The 17,448-nt window shown below is 35.9% G+C and overlaps 1 protein-coding gene and 1 long non-coding RNA gene across 2 annotated transcripts in view; both read left to right on the forward strand.

Annotated features, from left to right (window-relative positions):
* The window catches only part of calcr (calcitonin receptor), a 78,058-nt gene that overhangs the window by 14,134 nt on the left and 46,476 nt on the right, over positions 1 to 17,448 (forward strand). The gene's annotated exons all lie outside the window — the stretch shown is intronic.
* Positions 1,988 to 3,304, forward strand: LOC141281054 (uncharacterized). The gene is made up of 3 exons (XR_012335443.1): positions 1,988 to 2,305; positions 2,506 to 2,590; positions 2,991 to 3,304. It is a non-coding gene; the product is annotated as an uncharacterized lncRNA (long non-coding RNA).

The following is a 17,448-nucleotide window of genomic DNA, read 5'->3' on the forward strand; positions in this document are numbered from 1 at the left end:
TACTTTGTTGTCTTTTATCTAATTCATATCTGTTAAACACACCTGGCAGCTCTTAGAAATTTACATCAGAAATATATTTTTGTCCTACAGTTTCTAATGAAAAGTTGAAAACAGGATTATGGCTATACGTAAGACTTGATTTGTGTCGTACTTGTACATTACAGAGAGGTGCTGTGCGAAATATAGATCGTGAATCCTAATGCGAAGCTATGAATGCGTCTATTGATTTTCCAGACCTGGAAAATAAGGAGAAAAAGAATTTTAAAATCATTAAGCATTACTATGTGTTTGATTTATCTCTCCCAAAAGCCTCCATTGACATCTTACTGCCTGCAGTGTCCCCAGTCTGTCTGCTTCCAGAAAGCTATTTTACCATTTTTTGCCCCGTTTTCTGATTTATGGTGCTGATGTTTGTTCCATTAACCAAACACTTTGCACAAATCCATTGTAAATTAAACTTTTTAAATGCCCGTAAAGATTCAGTTTTGGAATTTGGTTTTGGTATCTGTATCATTTTTTATTCATTTACTGCTTTCACAAGAGTACCGGTTAAGCCATATCAGTTTTAATGGCTGTAGTGGATGGTGACCACACTCGCATTACTCATGTCATGTTTCATATTTCTATATATCTAGCAGTCAGTTTAAGCACTTTCGGAACATGGAGCCCCAGCTGTTTCAAAAGCTATTAAAGAAAACACATTCAACCTTCTCAGTAATAAAATTACAGCTTGTCTTATGCTCCATCTGAGTTTTTTGAAATAAAGTCAAGAAACACTGTTAAAAATTACTCCAGTCAAACTCAAACTGTGAAATATCAGTTACAAATTATAGGAAACTGAAAGGAAATGACAAGACTTTTCGCACAAACTGAGAAGACGGACAATTTTAGATAAATTATTCTGGTGCATAATAAACTGATTTCAAAATCAGCAGGAAACCAGAATAGAAATCATTGGATTGTCAGTAAAAAAAGTGAAATTGTCAAAAATGTGAAATTGCCCCTCTCAGCCCAGGTCAAAAAGACGTAGTATTTAATGTATTAAAAATATACTTAAAATACAAATAGTATGTTTATAATACATTTGTATTTCCAACATACTTATTTGAAGTGTATTAAAAATACGTTAAATTGCATTTAAACATATTTTTTAAAAGTATACTAGAAGTACACTTGTAATAAATATATACTTAAGTACATTTTTAAGAAATATGCTAAACTTAAGAATATTTTAAATGTATTTATATTAAGTGTACTAGAAGTACATTGGTAATAAATATATACTTAATTACATTTTTAAGAAATATGCTAAACTTAAGAATATTTTTAATGTATTTATATTAAGTGTACTAGAAGTACATTGGTAATAAATATATACTTAATTACATTTTTAAGAAATATGCTAAACTTAAGAATATTTTTAATGTATTTATATTAAGTGTACTAGAAGTACATTGGTAATAAATATATACTTAATTACATTTTTAAGAAATATGCTAAACTTAAGAATATTTTAAATGTATTTATATTAAGTGTACTAGAAGTACATTGGTAATAAATATATACTTAATTACATTTTAAAGAAATATGCTAAACTTAAAAATATTTTTAATGTATTTATATTAAGTGTACTAGAAATACATTGGTAATAAATATATGCTTTATTACATTTTTAAGAAATATGCTAAACTTAAGAATATTTTTAATGTATTTATATTAAGTGTACTAGAAGTATGCTGGTAATAAATATATGCATAATTACACTTTTAAGAAATATGCTAAACACAAATGTACTTCTAGTGAAGTTTTAGTATATTTGGATAAAACATACTTTTTTCAAAACATGATTCATTAATTGTAATAAGCTAACATTGAACTTTCCTCAAGCCTTTCAACATTATATCATTCCGATTGCACAATAAGCTATTTTTTCAAAGATTTGCTTAAAATCTTACTTGTTTAATTTCAAAATCTTACTTGTTTAATTTCAAACAAAACACGTGACACACGTGACTAAACCTGATTGGTTGTTGTCATAGTAACACGTCACGGTGCTATTTGAAACTTGTTCAGTTCAGTTCAGTTGTTCACGAGTTGCATGCGGTTGCTTGCATTAAACGTATAAACTGTTAAATTAGATGGCGACTCTGCATTAAACGTATTTATTTAATTAATCGGCGATCATATTTCACCAGAGGACTAAGATAAAACAACTCGATTTAAAATATGAGCAGTTTTAGTGGATCTGACGTTGAGGGAAAAAGTATTTCGCTTTTTGTTTGGAGATGAACGAGACAACAGGAGGGTAAGTGATGACAGATTTTCACATTTCTTTATTTAGTTAACTATTAAATAAGTAAACATTACATTAAATTTAACCCAGCTTCTTTATGTAACGTTATGTCTGTGTTGCGTGTGGTAGTTGGAACATCTTTATTTTCTGACTAACGTTAGGCATTTCTCTTAAGCATTTCAGAAATCATTAAAACCTTTCATTTTTTTTAGCACAGCGACATTAATATGACCAACCAGATCCCAAGTAGACAGGAACAAATGAAGATATAGCGCATAGAAAGACTTATTCTTGGTGGTAAGTTTGTTGTTGCTATTTGATTTCACGTTTAAGTTTTTTTAATGTTTCTCTTGCAACGCTAACGTTAGTTTAAAATGAATGTTTGAGCTGTCTTACCTGAAAATACCATGATATGACCATATGGTTATTATAACTCCAGTAATGTTCAATGGCTAATGTTTATATCAGTTCAATCTTGACAACCTTATTGTCTTTTTGTTTATTTTTAAATGTATTTCTAATTACATATGGACACAAAAATGACATTGTAAGAAGGGATACTTTTATGAGAGATTGTAAAACTGCCGAGGCTGGGTTTGATTATATTATATTGTCTTAATATATTGTACTCGGGGTAAATAATTCTTAAAACGAAAACAAATCATTAATCATCATTTACCTGCCTGTTGTTTTTCAGATCAACTGCTATTGACATTTTTGAATTGGGGCAAATGTGGAGTGAAGAAAAACGTTTGCAACACATCCATTCCAGGTGGCTAATTTCTGTCCTTTTGAATTATTCTTGTAAAAAACGTTTTTTATTGTAAAGCTGTAAGGGACTTGGCCTAGTCATCATTGCACCATTTGGCAGGGCACCAGACTAACTTTTTTTACTAGGAGCACAGTGGCCCCCAACTGAAAATTTTAGGGGCGCAACCAGAAAATTTAGGGGCACACACGGTAAAACAACATGCTAACCAAATATTCACATGTCTACTAATTTAGACTGTATTACTAATAAATACTTTCATTATAGATTCAGAAAGTACAATGTGCTGTTTCAGATTAGTGTCATATCCACTGATCTATATAAATGACTGGATTGCACATGACGTCACACTTGTGAAGCCACCGCGCCGCCATGTTGGTATACCCAAACGTTCTATTTAATCAATGGACGTTATCAGATTTTAATGATAAAACATCACTTTACTCATCTTCGTTTTTATATCTGAAGTTACCCTGTACATTATTACAACACAACACGTCCAAAGCATGTAAATAGTTATTTACTGAAAGTTGTACATTTTGCATTTTAATCAGTTATTATACATTCATCTTTATTACAGTATCAGATCAGCAGACAGACCGCAGCATATTTAGTATTAATGACAATAAACGTGCTCATTCTGAAATCTAAATAAATAATCATGCTTTGTACAGTATGTGCATGCAATAATTTGCTAGTTTTGTACTTATGTTATCTTAACTTACAAGTTACCTAAACTTATTTAGAGATATAACGCTGACCGTCACAGTGTAGCTGAATGTCAAAAAAACCTTTATTTATACCCGTGTCATTAGCAAATGCAGCAGACACACTCACCTTAACGGTTTTTTATAAATCCATTATCCTGCCCGATTAAAACATAAACATTGCAAATAACACCAGAATTAACAAATAATTAACGTACACATATCCTAAAAATTAACCTTGTGTAACTGATACGCTGTAAAGGGGGTAAATTTTGATCATGATTTTGAATGGAAGTCAATGACGCTCTCTGCCGGTTGGGTATACCAAGATGGCGGCTCGAACTCTGCGCTGGCTTCACCTCACGCAGTTACGTCAAGCGTTCTATGCGCAATCCAGTCATTTATATAGATCAGTGGTCATATCACAAAAAAAAGGTCAAATTTGCTGGTCGCACATGTGCGACCGGATGTAAAATTCAGTGGCACACTCTCAAATTTAGGTGGCAAAATGCCACCATTTGATAGCAGTCTGGAGCCCTGTTTGGCATCATTTCTGATTTCCTTAAATCTCCTTAAACAGAGGTGAACCTTAAGTTTGCAAGACCACAATAGACAAACATGGAAAATGATCTAGGTTCAAATAAAACACAATTATCAATGTAAAACATATCCTGTAATGCACACAGGTTGCTTTTTTTCATGAGCGTGTTCTAATCCTATCTTCATTCCCACTTGTAGAGTGCTCTGACAGATAAAACTGACACAGTCAAAGCTTTAAAAGGTAAACTGAGAAGTTAACAAAACTTCCATACATGCATATCTATGCCAATTTATTTTAAACATGGATATCCAAATGTTCATTCATTATTGGTTAATTGGTATATTCTGTTTCCTTTTCACAGCCCGTGTGATAAAGCAGTCTTCAATTACTACGGTGTCTGAATTGCAAGAAGAAGTCACCCTCCACTTAAACATGTGACATCTAAACTGTTTTGTGTTTTAGTTCAGCTTTTCATAGGTTTATCTTAAGTTGGTTAAAGGCAGAGTGCACTATTTTTGAAAGCCAATGTTAACATTTGAAATTACCTAAACAAACATGCCTCTACCCCAATAGAATCTGGACCTTCTTTTGATAGAGCCACCACACACATACGCAACCCCGGCAAGGATGTCAGTTAGTAGACACGCCCCTTACTGCTGGTTGGCTACAAGTGTGTTTTGGTAGTCGGCCCAATTTCCTTTTCCAAAGCGTTTTTCAAACATTGTGCACTCCGTCTTTAAATTGCACTTAAACATTTTTTTTCATTAACTTTTTATGCAGAGAATTACATTATGATTATTATATAATCATTGCTTATGAATATTTAGTGATTGCATATTCATAGTGTACTTTTCATTAATACATTTAATGTTAATGTTGTACAATTTGATAGAAGTAGCTCTGTAATTGCATTTCTCTGATATTTGTTTTATATGTTTCTCTTTGGTCAAGAGATTATGTATGTCTCTGTGCTTGATTAATTTACTTTAGGTATTTTTGTAATGTACACAACACAATATGAAGTATATTAAATTGTTCTGTATTCAAAATCTGTGTATGTGTCTTAATATTTAATGATTTTAATATAACATTTTAAATATTAAAAACAGCTTTATAATAAAATAGAAGTGTAATGCTAATACATTTCTATTAATGTAATGCTAGTATATTTCTAATATGCTGAAGTACTATTAAAGTGTTCTTAAAGCACAGTTAAATTAAGCTTTAAATGTATTCTAACTGTATTTTTAAGTGTATGAGAAGTGCATTTTAAATGAATTTTAAAGAAGTACACTTAAATTGCACTAAATATATTTGAAGTTGTTCCAATTTAACACAATTTCAATATATTAAATATAATGCAAATAGATTAAAATTGACTTTAAATATATCTTGAAATGCATTTAATATATTTGAAGTGGGTTCAATATAATACATTTAATATGCATTTAGTATAGTAGCTTTTAAATATATTAAGTATGTCCCAAAAAATACTATTTAAATATATTTCTTTTTCACCTGGGAGGTAGGCTAATCTAGTATTAATTCTCAGCTCACCTGGAGTGAATGACGGCCTTTAGCTCCTCAGAGCAGAAGACATTATTCAGGATTTGACAGATGGGGCAAAATGGAGCATAGAAACATAAATGGGTCAACTACATTTACAGGGATGCTCAAAAATTCCTGATTACAATTATGACACTTGAGCTGTAAGCCAGAATTAATGAGAGCAGTTGAGCTGGTGTTCTCCATTCTTATGATGATGTGACCTGATCATATTTGCGAAATTCATATCTTTTTTAAGCTATTAAACTTTCCTTGCTTTGTAAGATACTGCTGGATTTAAGGATATGTGGGATGGGGGTTTGGAAACCCTCAAATCCAATTGTTTGATTAATATTAGCAGAATATTAGGCAAACGCAGGTCTGTCAGGCAGCTTACATCGCAAAGCTTGCAGATCAACAGTGTTGACAAATCATTTGTGATACATTAACATGCCATGCTTTATTACAAAAGCCTAATTTTTAATAAAGTCACCATACTAACTGAGAATACGACAGTAACTACTGCTAGCCCTGACTACAACTGTTGCCTATTGCTGTATGGACATAAAGGGCCCTATTTTAATGACCTAAGCGCATAGTCTAAAGCGCACAGTCTAAAAGGGTGTGTCCGAATCCACTTTTGCTAATTTAACAACGGGAAAAAAGGTTTGTGCGCCAAGCCTTAATGAGTAATAGGTGTGTTTTTGGTGTAACGTGCAATAAACCAATGAGTCTCCTTTAATCTCCTTTAAAAGCCAGTTGCGCTGGCGCCATGGCAAAAACTAATTGCTGTAAATGTATGGATAGCCTACATGATCAGTGAAATCTCAAAAAAATTATTTACAAATATGCAAAAAAAGGTTTGTACTCTAAAAATGTTTAATCCTTTAATTTTTTTATATTTAATAACGTTTGTGTGTTGCACATCCATGTGTGTGATAAGCAAACGCGCCTTGTCGTTCCGTTTTAAAGCTATTACTAACGCTCTTAAAAACAGTTTTATGAAATGATTACACCCTAAATTACACTTGAAATGCAGTAATAGCTCTGATTTTGAGTAATAGCTCTGATTTTGATGCTATACTACAACTGCAATTCTGGTTCTAGCTGTGAGTTAGAAAATGTTGTGTTTGAGAATTTTTTACTTTTGCAAGCTTTAGCAAAGTGGAGTCATACTTTATGTTCCTCCAGATTTTAAGAGGGTTTATGACACCAGGTGCAAGCCCGTTCCCTAGTGTTCTGAGAGAGAGAGGAAAATGCATGTGTTCACAGTATGTCGTCTCAAAGAAAAGTTTCTTGAAATTCAGCCAGACTCTACAAAAGCTCCCCATGCATGTTCTTATTTCTTCCCTTGACACAGCTTGGCATTTGGGCGGACCAGCAACGTTTCTATAACGGTATCTGTTCTGTATGCTGCTGTTGATTGCTGGTGTGAACGGAGGGGGCAAGGCCCCTAAGATAAAAATCAAAAGCTCTCTGTTTAAGGTCTGATGGCGAGTTTTGTAGAGGTCGATGATACCACCTTTTCCATTTTGCTGAAGTGTAGTTTTGTGCTGGACATGCACTAGATATAATCTAAACCTTTTTACCCTCTTAAACCTGAACAAAGTGCATGATCATGTTGGAAGGTTATCAGTTCATTTAGCTCAGCATGCTGACTTTAACCTTACATCAGTGCATTTAGAAGGTATAAACATTGGGAAAGAAAATTATGCATTTATTCACCATGCATACTATAATGCAGACACTAAAATTGAGGCTTGATCAGCCTGATCTCACAGGAATTTGTATGTATTTTGCAAGCGCAAATATGTTATTTTGAATGTAGATGCACAGTAAATAGAGAGAAAATTGGTCGCAACCCAGCAAAGATGTACGATTATCATAAAAAACAATACTGAAACCCCACCCCCCTAACGTCACTGCAAATCGTAAAAAACTATTAAGTGTGGTCGTACAAATTGATACAAATTACCTGCCTTGTAAAATATGAGTATGAATTTTCATGAGATGCGTTAGCTTGATTGCTTTTGTTTATTTAGTGGCATTGCTTTAAAGGGAGAAATGAAGAGATGAAACTTCTGAAAAAAGGTTTCAGTGTGCTGACTGTGCTGTGCTTTTACACTGTCAGTACAGTTAAACCCTTTCTGAGAAGTTGCATGTCTAAATGTTTAAAGCAAAGGCTCTAGACATCAAAACAAAGTCAACCCCATAAATGATGAATTATGGTCAAACCTCAAAATGCCTGTTGTAAACATTTTTTTGCTGTTATGCATAACCTGTGGTTTTCAGAGGTGGAAAGTAACGAATTACATTTACTCACGTTACTGTAATTGAGTAGTTTTTTTGTGTATTTTTACTTTTTTGAGTAGTTTTTAAAATCTGTACTTTTACTTTTACTTAAGTATGTTTTGTTTAAAGTATTGTACTTCGCTACATTTTAAATCATATCCGTTACTGAGTAAAAAAATATTTTAAAAAGCAAGGTGATAAAGACGCGCAACGGATGTAAATGGGCGGGGCCCGGGGGAACGCGCAAAAAGAACCATGGAGACTAACGAGACAGGCGCGCGCTAATGCAGACCCGCCTCAGTTCAAATCTTATGAAAGAAACCCCTGGTCATATTTAAGCGACCACTTTCCACTGACGCAAAGCGAGTGTTTAGTTTCATTTCTATAAAAGGTAGGATTCATGCTCTTAAAGGAACAGTATGTAGGATTGTGGCCAAAACTGGTATTGCAATCACAAAACGTGTGGCTGAAACTGGTGCTGCAATCACACAGCTGGTGGCCAATATACCAAACGACAACATAAACATCAGTTGAGGGCTGCAACTCCACTTTTTAAATGACAATATCCTGGCCGGACTGCTGTTGTCAGTGATATAAGTATTTGAAATGAAAAGGATTTCTTAATGTCTAGTGACATTTCAGGGCCATTTAATGATTAATTGATATAAATTTCTTACATACTGTTCCTTTAAGTATGAAATTGCACTACGCGTTTTTAATACCATGCGCATTATCTTCCGAGGTCTAGCAGCTTCGCGTCAAGTCAAACACAACTTCAAAACGTCCTCGAGAATGCGCAGGTCATTACCCTTCGTTCAGACAGCCAGCGACGTTATCGCTGTGTGTCGCCCGTCTCTTTCAATGAGGCGTTTCTAAATCTGCTTGTCATAAACAAATGAGTACCATCCACGCCAGTAACTGACGAGAGAAGGATGACGTGAACTCCACTGCTTTGTTCTCATTGGTAGTCGCTCCCGAAAGTCGCTCGAAATTTGCATAAAGTTAAACTTTTCTTAACTTTCTCGCGTCGCTGGACACGCCCATACGGTCGCCAACGGTCACTTTCGCTCGTGTCGCCGGAAATCGCCAGGTTTCCATTGAAATGAATGAGATTGCGTCGCTCTGCTACTGCTTGTCGTTGGCTGTCTGAATGGGGCGTTAGACATTGCAGAGAGAGAGAAGAGAGAGTGCGAGAGAGAGAGAGAGGGGAATAAAGGTCATCAGGTACCCAGGTCAGGGAAGTAAGAAGATGATTAACGTGTCAAATGTATATAGACATGGCACTCTTCTCATTATATGCTCATTTAAACTATATATAGTTTAATAAAATAATGTATGTTACCAGCAATACATCAATTACAACCTTACTATAGTGATTGTATTTACCAGCTGCTGACCACCTTCAAAAGTGCATAACTCGCATGTAAAAATCATTAAACAATTCCATAAATGTTTCTTACTTTAAAAAAGCTTTTTATTTTATTAACTTTTTGTTATTGCACTTTAATTGTAAAGATGTTCCTACAATTAAAAACAACTAGTTTGAGATGTATATTCCCTTGTCGTTTTTGAACTATTCTAGAATCCTCCACCTCTTCCCGCTGTAAAAAAAGTAACTTTTACTCTGAGTAAAGTTAAAATGAGTTACTTTTTACTTTTACTTGAGTAGATTTTTAGACCAGTAACTTTACTTTTACTTAAGTAAAATATTATTAAAGTAACTTTACTTTTACTTGAGTACAATATTTTATTACTTTTTCCACCTCTGGTGGTTTTTGTGTTGTAGTATCTGACATAACATTTTTGCCTGTTTTTTGCCTTTGCATTTTTAAACATTTTTTTGTAAGACAATGTGTAAAGTTAAACATTTAAAGGTGCAGTGTGTGCATTTTAGAAAGTTATTTTTGACAGCAATGCAATATAATATAGATAACTATGTTTTCATTGGTGTATTAAATGACAAAATGAACTGTATTGTTTTTATTACCTTAGAATGAACCGTTGTTATCTACATACTGTACACAGCAGGTCCCCTTTCATGGAGGCCGCCATTTTGCGGCATCATGTATTAACAGTAACCCTAAATGAAAAAAGTACTCTACAGAGCGCATTTGTCATAACGTTGTCTCAGAAGATGACATGTTTGTCCTATGATGGCTACCGTAGCTTCTCTTTGTGCTTCAAAAAGGAAGGGTGCAATTCGCAACCTCACCACTAGAATCTAGAATCTTATCGCTAAAATCTACACACTACACCTTTAAACATTTCAAACTTGCATGCATTCTTCATGTCTATTCGGGGTAGGTGGTGGTCCCTAAAAGCCCTGGTATACCTTTATTTTGCATCCATTTCCGTCAGTGTGGTCTCAAGAATTGGGCTGCACGCAGACGGGTTGTGAGGAGGACTGTGGACCCTCCTGATAATGAAACTTAAGTCATGTGGGGAACTTGGATGACTGAGTTATACCACTGCCTCAAAACTGTCTTTGCACACCTTAAATAGATTAATATAGATATTGCAATATGAATATAGTATAAATCTTGATTCTGTTACCTTTAGATTTTCTGTAGTCAGACTTATTGTGGAAATGACTGTAAGGTTTTATAATTGACTCTTGTATTACATTCCTTTCAACCTGTACTGTGTCAATGAATGTACAAATCCAATTTGCTTTGGTGATTGATTAAGAGACATGTAGCCCTGATAGATAACCTTTAAACTTTGTCTGGCTCTTAAAAGGCTATAAAGATTAGCAATGGATTATGAGAACAGTGGCTTTGTTCTATTTAAATCACAGGTGTCTACATACCTGAGAAAGTAGAGGGGATCCTGGGAGCATAATTAAGAGCCTGTTTGCAATTTAAAATGAACTCCACATGGTCTCCACTCACCATTTTTCTTTTATATTCTTTAAACGCCAATCATCCTATTGCACTTGCCTGGTCTCTGTAAGCTCCTGCTGTCAGGTTTTTGTCAAGAACAGCTGCAGCACATGTGACATTTGGCCTGCTGCGGTCTCGATAGCCAAGGTGAATTAAGTGCTTACGCACCTCTTTACAACAGAGGGCTTGTATTTATATATATATATGGAGGTGTATAGTTTCCCTTCAGAGAAAGCACACATCTTCTGCTTTGAGGTTAAATCAGGTGGAATGCAAGGACATGGCAGAATGTGTTTGATGCTGGAGGTCTCAGCAAAATTGCAGCTTAATATACATATTTGGGAACGCATCAACCTGGATAAATAAAGAGCTGTGCTGCATGCAGATGGAACAATAAAGATTGAAAGGGACATTTTTCGAACGTCCTTCTATCCAGAAGGAACGCTAAGGCCAAGGTCTTTTCTAGACATCTTGTCTAATGTTCATGATCTTTCAGCACACGCTATTCATTTGCCTCCGCTTGATGGGGTGTGAATTTGTTGAAGACATTTATAGTGCAAAGCTCTTTGCTGCTGGGAGGTGATGGCATTATTTTGTTCTCAGAATCACACTAGAAAGGATGTTTAAATTATATATGCAAGCTGAATGTGCTATTATACTATAGTAGGGCTATGATTAAATTTGAATTGAATTTGAATAAGGTAGCAGGATACAGAATAATAATATTTTGAGCAGGTATGCAGACATGCATCAGTTTATACAGTACGCTTTAAATCTACCTAATAATTATTTTAGCATGAATTTACATTTAATTTGCCTATGGTTGTGTGTCAAATACAGATAAACCCAACTGTTGGTTTAAAGCAGACATATCATGCTTTTAAATCTGTCCTTTTTACATATAAATCATCTATTTGTGGTCTATGTAAAGCGAAACTGCAATGCTTGGGTCTGAATTCCTCATTATTATAGCCCCACAGGCCCCCTTTCTACCCCTTTTCTGATGTGCATCTGAGAGCAACTCGTTTTGGTACTGTCTTTTTAAATGCACGTCATACCCTGCCCCCTCTCCAGGTTGCAGAGGTGACACTCGGTTAAACTCCACCCCGTTCGGCCATTTTTGTAGTTTTATAGCAGAGATACGATTATCTAGCTGCACAGAAACTTTTTATTTACTCGTTATTCACAAAATGTCAACAACGGAAGACTTGTCCATCCAGCCTTATATGTTCGCGCCAGAGTCGGAAACGTACTGAGAGGAAAATGAAGACGACGAACCTGCAGAACAACGTCTTCATATGGAGGTATCCCAATGGTGTGAGGCTGCAGCCTCCGGAGGTCGCATATCTAGGCTGCATACGTCATCAAGACGGTCTTATTTCAGAGTATTAACAATTATAAAGTTTACTATTATTCTTAGTTAATCGTAAGTTGTTGTAATATGCTCATGACTTGCAAATGTGATGCTCAGTTAACTTAAACCAGGCTTGATGCCCAAAAGCGATCTCCGCAGGCTGCAGCCTTCGGAGTGAGAAACAGCACTGCTAAACCATGACCACCGTGTACTTTACTTTTTTACTTTAAGTTATAAACTGCTTACCGAAGTGCTCTGCTCGTCGTCTCCAAAGAAAGAAGTAATTGACCCCTCAATCAGACGAAGTCTATCGGCAAATCCTTCTTTATACTGGCGGAGATTGGTAAAGTAGTTATCCCCACAGATGTGAGTACATTTCTTACGCTCTCGTAACTTCTGCATCCTTGAGCTTGGACTACAATATCGCAGCGAGAAATATAAAATGGCGGATTGCTCGTAGTGTTGGGCTGGAAGTCGATGTCCTTATTTAGCAGTTCCGCTGCAAATACTGTGACGTAATTGTTCAAAAAACGTAATAGATAATAGAAAAATCAGAACAGGTTGGAAAATATGACCAAAACAGAATATAAAGATATCAACAAAGAGACTAATTTCAACTTTTATGTACTTCTAAACACTACAAATATACAACAAAATGCATTTAAGAGCCAAGAAAGTGGATTTAGCATGATATGTCTCCTTTAAGTTAACTTTTCAAGACAGTGGCTGAATCCGAAATCACATACTTACTGTGTAGGTACTGAATTTCACTGGGTACCTACTTAACGTGCGCTAAGGCAGTATGTACGTTCGCGTTAAGTATGGGCAGCATTCGCCATGTTGACTTTATCATGTGACATATGACGTAGTAGACTTGTTCGATATCATGCGGAACCACAAGAACCGACAGGAGATTGACATCACAATACCGCGAGAGCGACTCGAAATCAGACTTCTCCGTATGATTTCTGGAATCGCTCTCACGGTACTTTGATGTCATCCAGCTGTTGGTTCTTACAGCGGTGCATAAACTCGAACAAACCTAATAACAGCCATGAAAACGTATGCGTGTGTATGAGGGACAGGTGCACTAACACCTGATTGCATCAGTAACTTGATCTGTAACAGTGTTACAGATATACTGTATTACACATTATTTTGTAGTGGACAAAATAAGTAAAACAAGCAGATTGTAATTTAATATCGATTGTCAGATGACAGCTGTGCTTGAATACAAACTAGACAATGCAGGCAATGTGATTATATACAGAAGCAATCTCTTGTATTTACTTAAAACAACAGGAAACATGAATAAAAAATGAATGAATAAAACCATCACAATAAATGAAAACGTATAGAAGTGAATTTGAAAAAAAACTTTATTCAAATGTATTTTTCTAACAAACCATCACATATTTACTGTCAGCTCAACACAGCTGTGACAATTCTACAGCTTTATTTTCATGAATCAGCTGAGCACTTTGTGGTATATCCTTTCCTGGGTCTGTGCGTGAAGTCAGGGTGCTGCTGAGGAACAGCCCTGTGTGTGTATCGATATCACCCGATTGGCTGGTCTCCGGTCGATTGCTTTGCTTTCCCGTGGCATCATGGGAAAGCTGGGATAGAAGTGTCCATCCGATGCACGCTTCAGAATCTGGGCATCCGGGGATTTCTCGCCTACTGATTTTATGGATACTGAGGATTCGGACGTACTACTCTGTTCACGTGCTGTTTCCCCTACTACATTTTCAGTAAGTAGGCGGTTTCGGACAATACTTAAGTACACGTTCCTCTGAATCTCGCGAGAAATAGTCCAAAATCCCGCTAATTCTCGCCTACCCTTTTACGTATACTGAAGTTTCAGACATACTATTCGTTCGCCTACTGCTTTTTGCCTACTATATAGTATGGCAGTATGCGGTTTCGGATTCAGCCAGTGTGTATAGACCCTTTTACAGTTGGTAAACATTGTGACGTATTTGTGTGGGCGGGGCTTAGCTGGAGGCAGAAAGAGCCGCGGAGGCAATGTTGACAAGCTTAAACTAGCACGTTTTAGGAGGGATTTATTAAACATGAATGCAGAAGAAGTTTCGGATCTGTCCGAATATGTACAGTCACTGATTCTGCGGGACCGTGACAGCTATTTTTGTAAATTAACTCTCGCGATTTTAACCAGGTTTTGGATATTTCCTAGACAACATATGAATTACTTTCGGGTGGTTTCAGGAATTTTGTCAAGGCTTATTCTTATTGTCTAATGTAACCTATCGCTGGGCTAACTATGATTAGCAATTGAGATTATTTTAATAAATCATTCAAACGATGGCACACACATCTATCGCTGTATGTTTGTTTAACATTTAAGCTAAACAACAGCGCGGTTGGTGACTTTTCACCTATAAAACAGAAACATGCTGATTTGTACTAGATAACCAACACACCAGTACATATGCATAGATTATATTACCTGATATGAAGTGTGCACTGCAAACACAAGCATTATTTATGATCGTCTCCGTCCAGTCTGTACGCCGTATTGCATTCAACCACAACTGTCTTCTTGATTTCTGTGAAGGAATGTCTGCCGGGATCCGGTAAAACTTTAGTTTTGAACAAAAAGTGCTGTTCCTTCTATTCTGGCAGCCAAAAACACATCAAGATGACATTTTAAAGTCAAAACCTCAAACTTTTAGCGCGCCGGCTATGAGTTCCTACTTATTTTTTGCCTCCAGCTAGAGCGGTGACGTCACAGTGACGTGGGCGATTAAGGGGTCTATAAGATGTATTATTTGAATGTACTGTACTATAAGTCGCTTTGGATAAAAGCATCTGCCAAATGCATAAATGTAAAATGTTGAGTCAATAACACACACAGTTTCTGTTTATCTCATGTTAATCTTAAATATCTATAGACTAGTATTACATCCTTCATATCTCCAAAGAGTGTTTAGTTTTATCAGATTTATAAAAGACAGATCAGCTCTAGTGAATGTTTCCACAAAAACACAACCCCCTTGGAGCATGCCGCAAGATCAAGCAACACACACACAGATTTCCAAAATAAAACAGAAGTCTTACTTACCGCCTGCAACTCATGACCCGGTTGGGATTTTCCAACAAAATCCATCATTAAACACGCACACACGCAGAATTCAGCTGCTACCCAGGTTCAACAAACTATATCCATTGTTTCGAAAAGTCTGGCTTACTTGAAGAGCTGAACAAGGCTTTCTTTTCAGTACATCCAAAAACTTAATTCTTCTTTCGTGCCATATATACTCTTAGATCGGATGTGTTAAAAACAACACAATGAGTGTTAGTTTACGGACAACAGAATAAACACATCTCTGTGTTATTATTGGAACAACACATTTTGTAACACTTTTAACACAACTTGGGTTTTATTTTAACACAAATTTAACATAAAATGACACATAATGTGTTAAATAGCATGAACACATCCTTTCTTCTTTTTCTTCTTGTGAATTGTGTGCCTGTGACTTTTAGCATTACCCGTTCTTGCTCTTGCGCTGATTGCCATGTGGGTGTGCTTTTTTGGGAAAAGTGCCTATAAAAGAAATATGATATGGAAACTCTACCCATTGTACGTAAGATGTACCCATGTTCGAAAAAACGTTCCGAAAATTGCACGAACCCTGACAAAGTGCATTCGGCTCAGAAATACTGTGTCACATCTCCAACTTCCTTTTTGACACTTTGCCTATGTTAAGAATGAGTAATCCAACTCTTAAACTGTGTTAAGTCGTCAGAATGCATGACATACCGTTAACCCCCCCCCCCCCCCCCCTTAAGTTCAATTAAGTGTGTTGTACCGTAGCTGTACAAATAAAATATCCAGTGTTAAAAGAGCATATGACCAAAAGACTACAAAACCACAATACTCTTCGCATTCCTGCTATGAACATGCAGTCCTGAGGGTTTAAATCTGGAAAGCGCCGAGCACAATGCAGTGATACCACATTGTAAGTGGTCTCTAAATTATGGATATCCCTTTGAGTGCATTTTCCTGTCTTCTTATTTCATTTCACTCCAGTCCATTTGGTAGCTATATAAATATGACACTTATTAATGCCAGATGATGGCTTACTGCTGTACAAGGGCATCTTCCTCAGTGCCAGATTTACCAGTTAATGAGCCAGTATTCAGTGCTTCTTATAAACCCAAACACCCTCAACTTAATGCCCCAAGTCCGTTGTATAGCAACATGTGTTTCAGCTAGACTTCAAAAAGCTAGATATTTTGGGATTTTTGACCTGGCAGAGTGCAGAGTTACATGTGCAAATGAGGCACTCGGGAAAGCTCATTATTATAGTAAGAAACGTTGCCGGTCTAGAGAGGTACAGAGACAGACTTTTGCCCAATGTTGGAATTGAAAGCTTTGGCCATTTGACAGTGCATTGTGTGGCAAACTTTCTCAATAACACTAAAGCTGTTTCGAATTCAAGTAAGCTGCCTTTGTAGGCTGTTGTTCCAAAAGTTATAAGGCAGCATCGCTTGTATTCTTTGTAAAGAAGCCAATCCCATAATGCACTGCAATGAGCTGAGTGGAAAACTAAATCCACTCTGTCTCACGTATGGCTTCTTTTTGTAAATGAGAGATGATTTTTATGTGGATCAGATTTGTTGTCTTCTATCTTGGTTATAGAGGGAGTTGCTTTTTTCTCCAATGTAGGAAGAGATTTAAATTTAAATGAGCCTTGCTCTTTTATAGACACTTTACTTACAGCCCTCTTTTCATTGTGTTTGTTTGAAGAATGATTTTTATCACGCCACAATTAGCTGGGATAAACTAATAGCTTTGAAGTTGTAGGGATTTATGGTACAGTATGAAGAAGATTAAGTGGTGAGATTTGATTAATTTGTCATCATCTGGGATATAAACAACATTAATTACTTAATCATCTATCAATCCTCATTCAGTCTTCTTATGGAGTTTGAAAATGCCATGGGGATTTGAAATTTGCTTTCGGATTACTTTGAGGGACCTAAATTCATTATTAAATGTTTCTAAAAGATTTAAATGATGAATCCTGCATTCTGAAAA

Source organism: Paramisgurnus dabryanus, chromosome 19 (assembly GCF_030506205.2).
Source record: "Paramisgurnus dabryanus chromosome 19, PD_genome_1.1, whole genome shotgun sequence".
In the NCBI taxonomy this organism is placed as follows: domain Eukaryota; kingdom Metazoa; phylum Chordata; class Actinopteri; order Cypriniformes; family Cobitidae; genus Paramisgurnus; species Paramisgurnus dabryanus.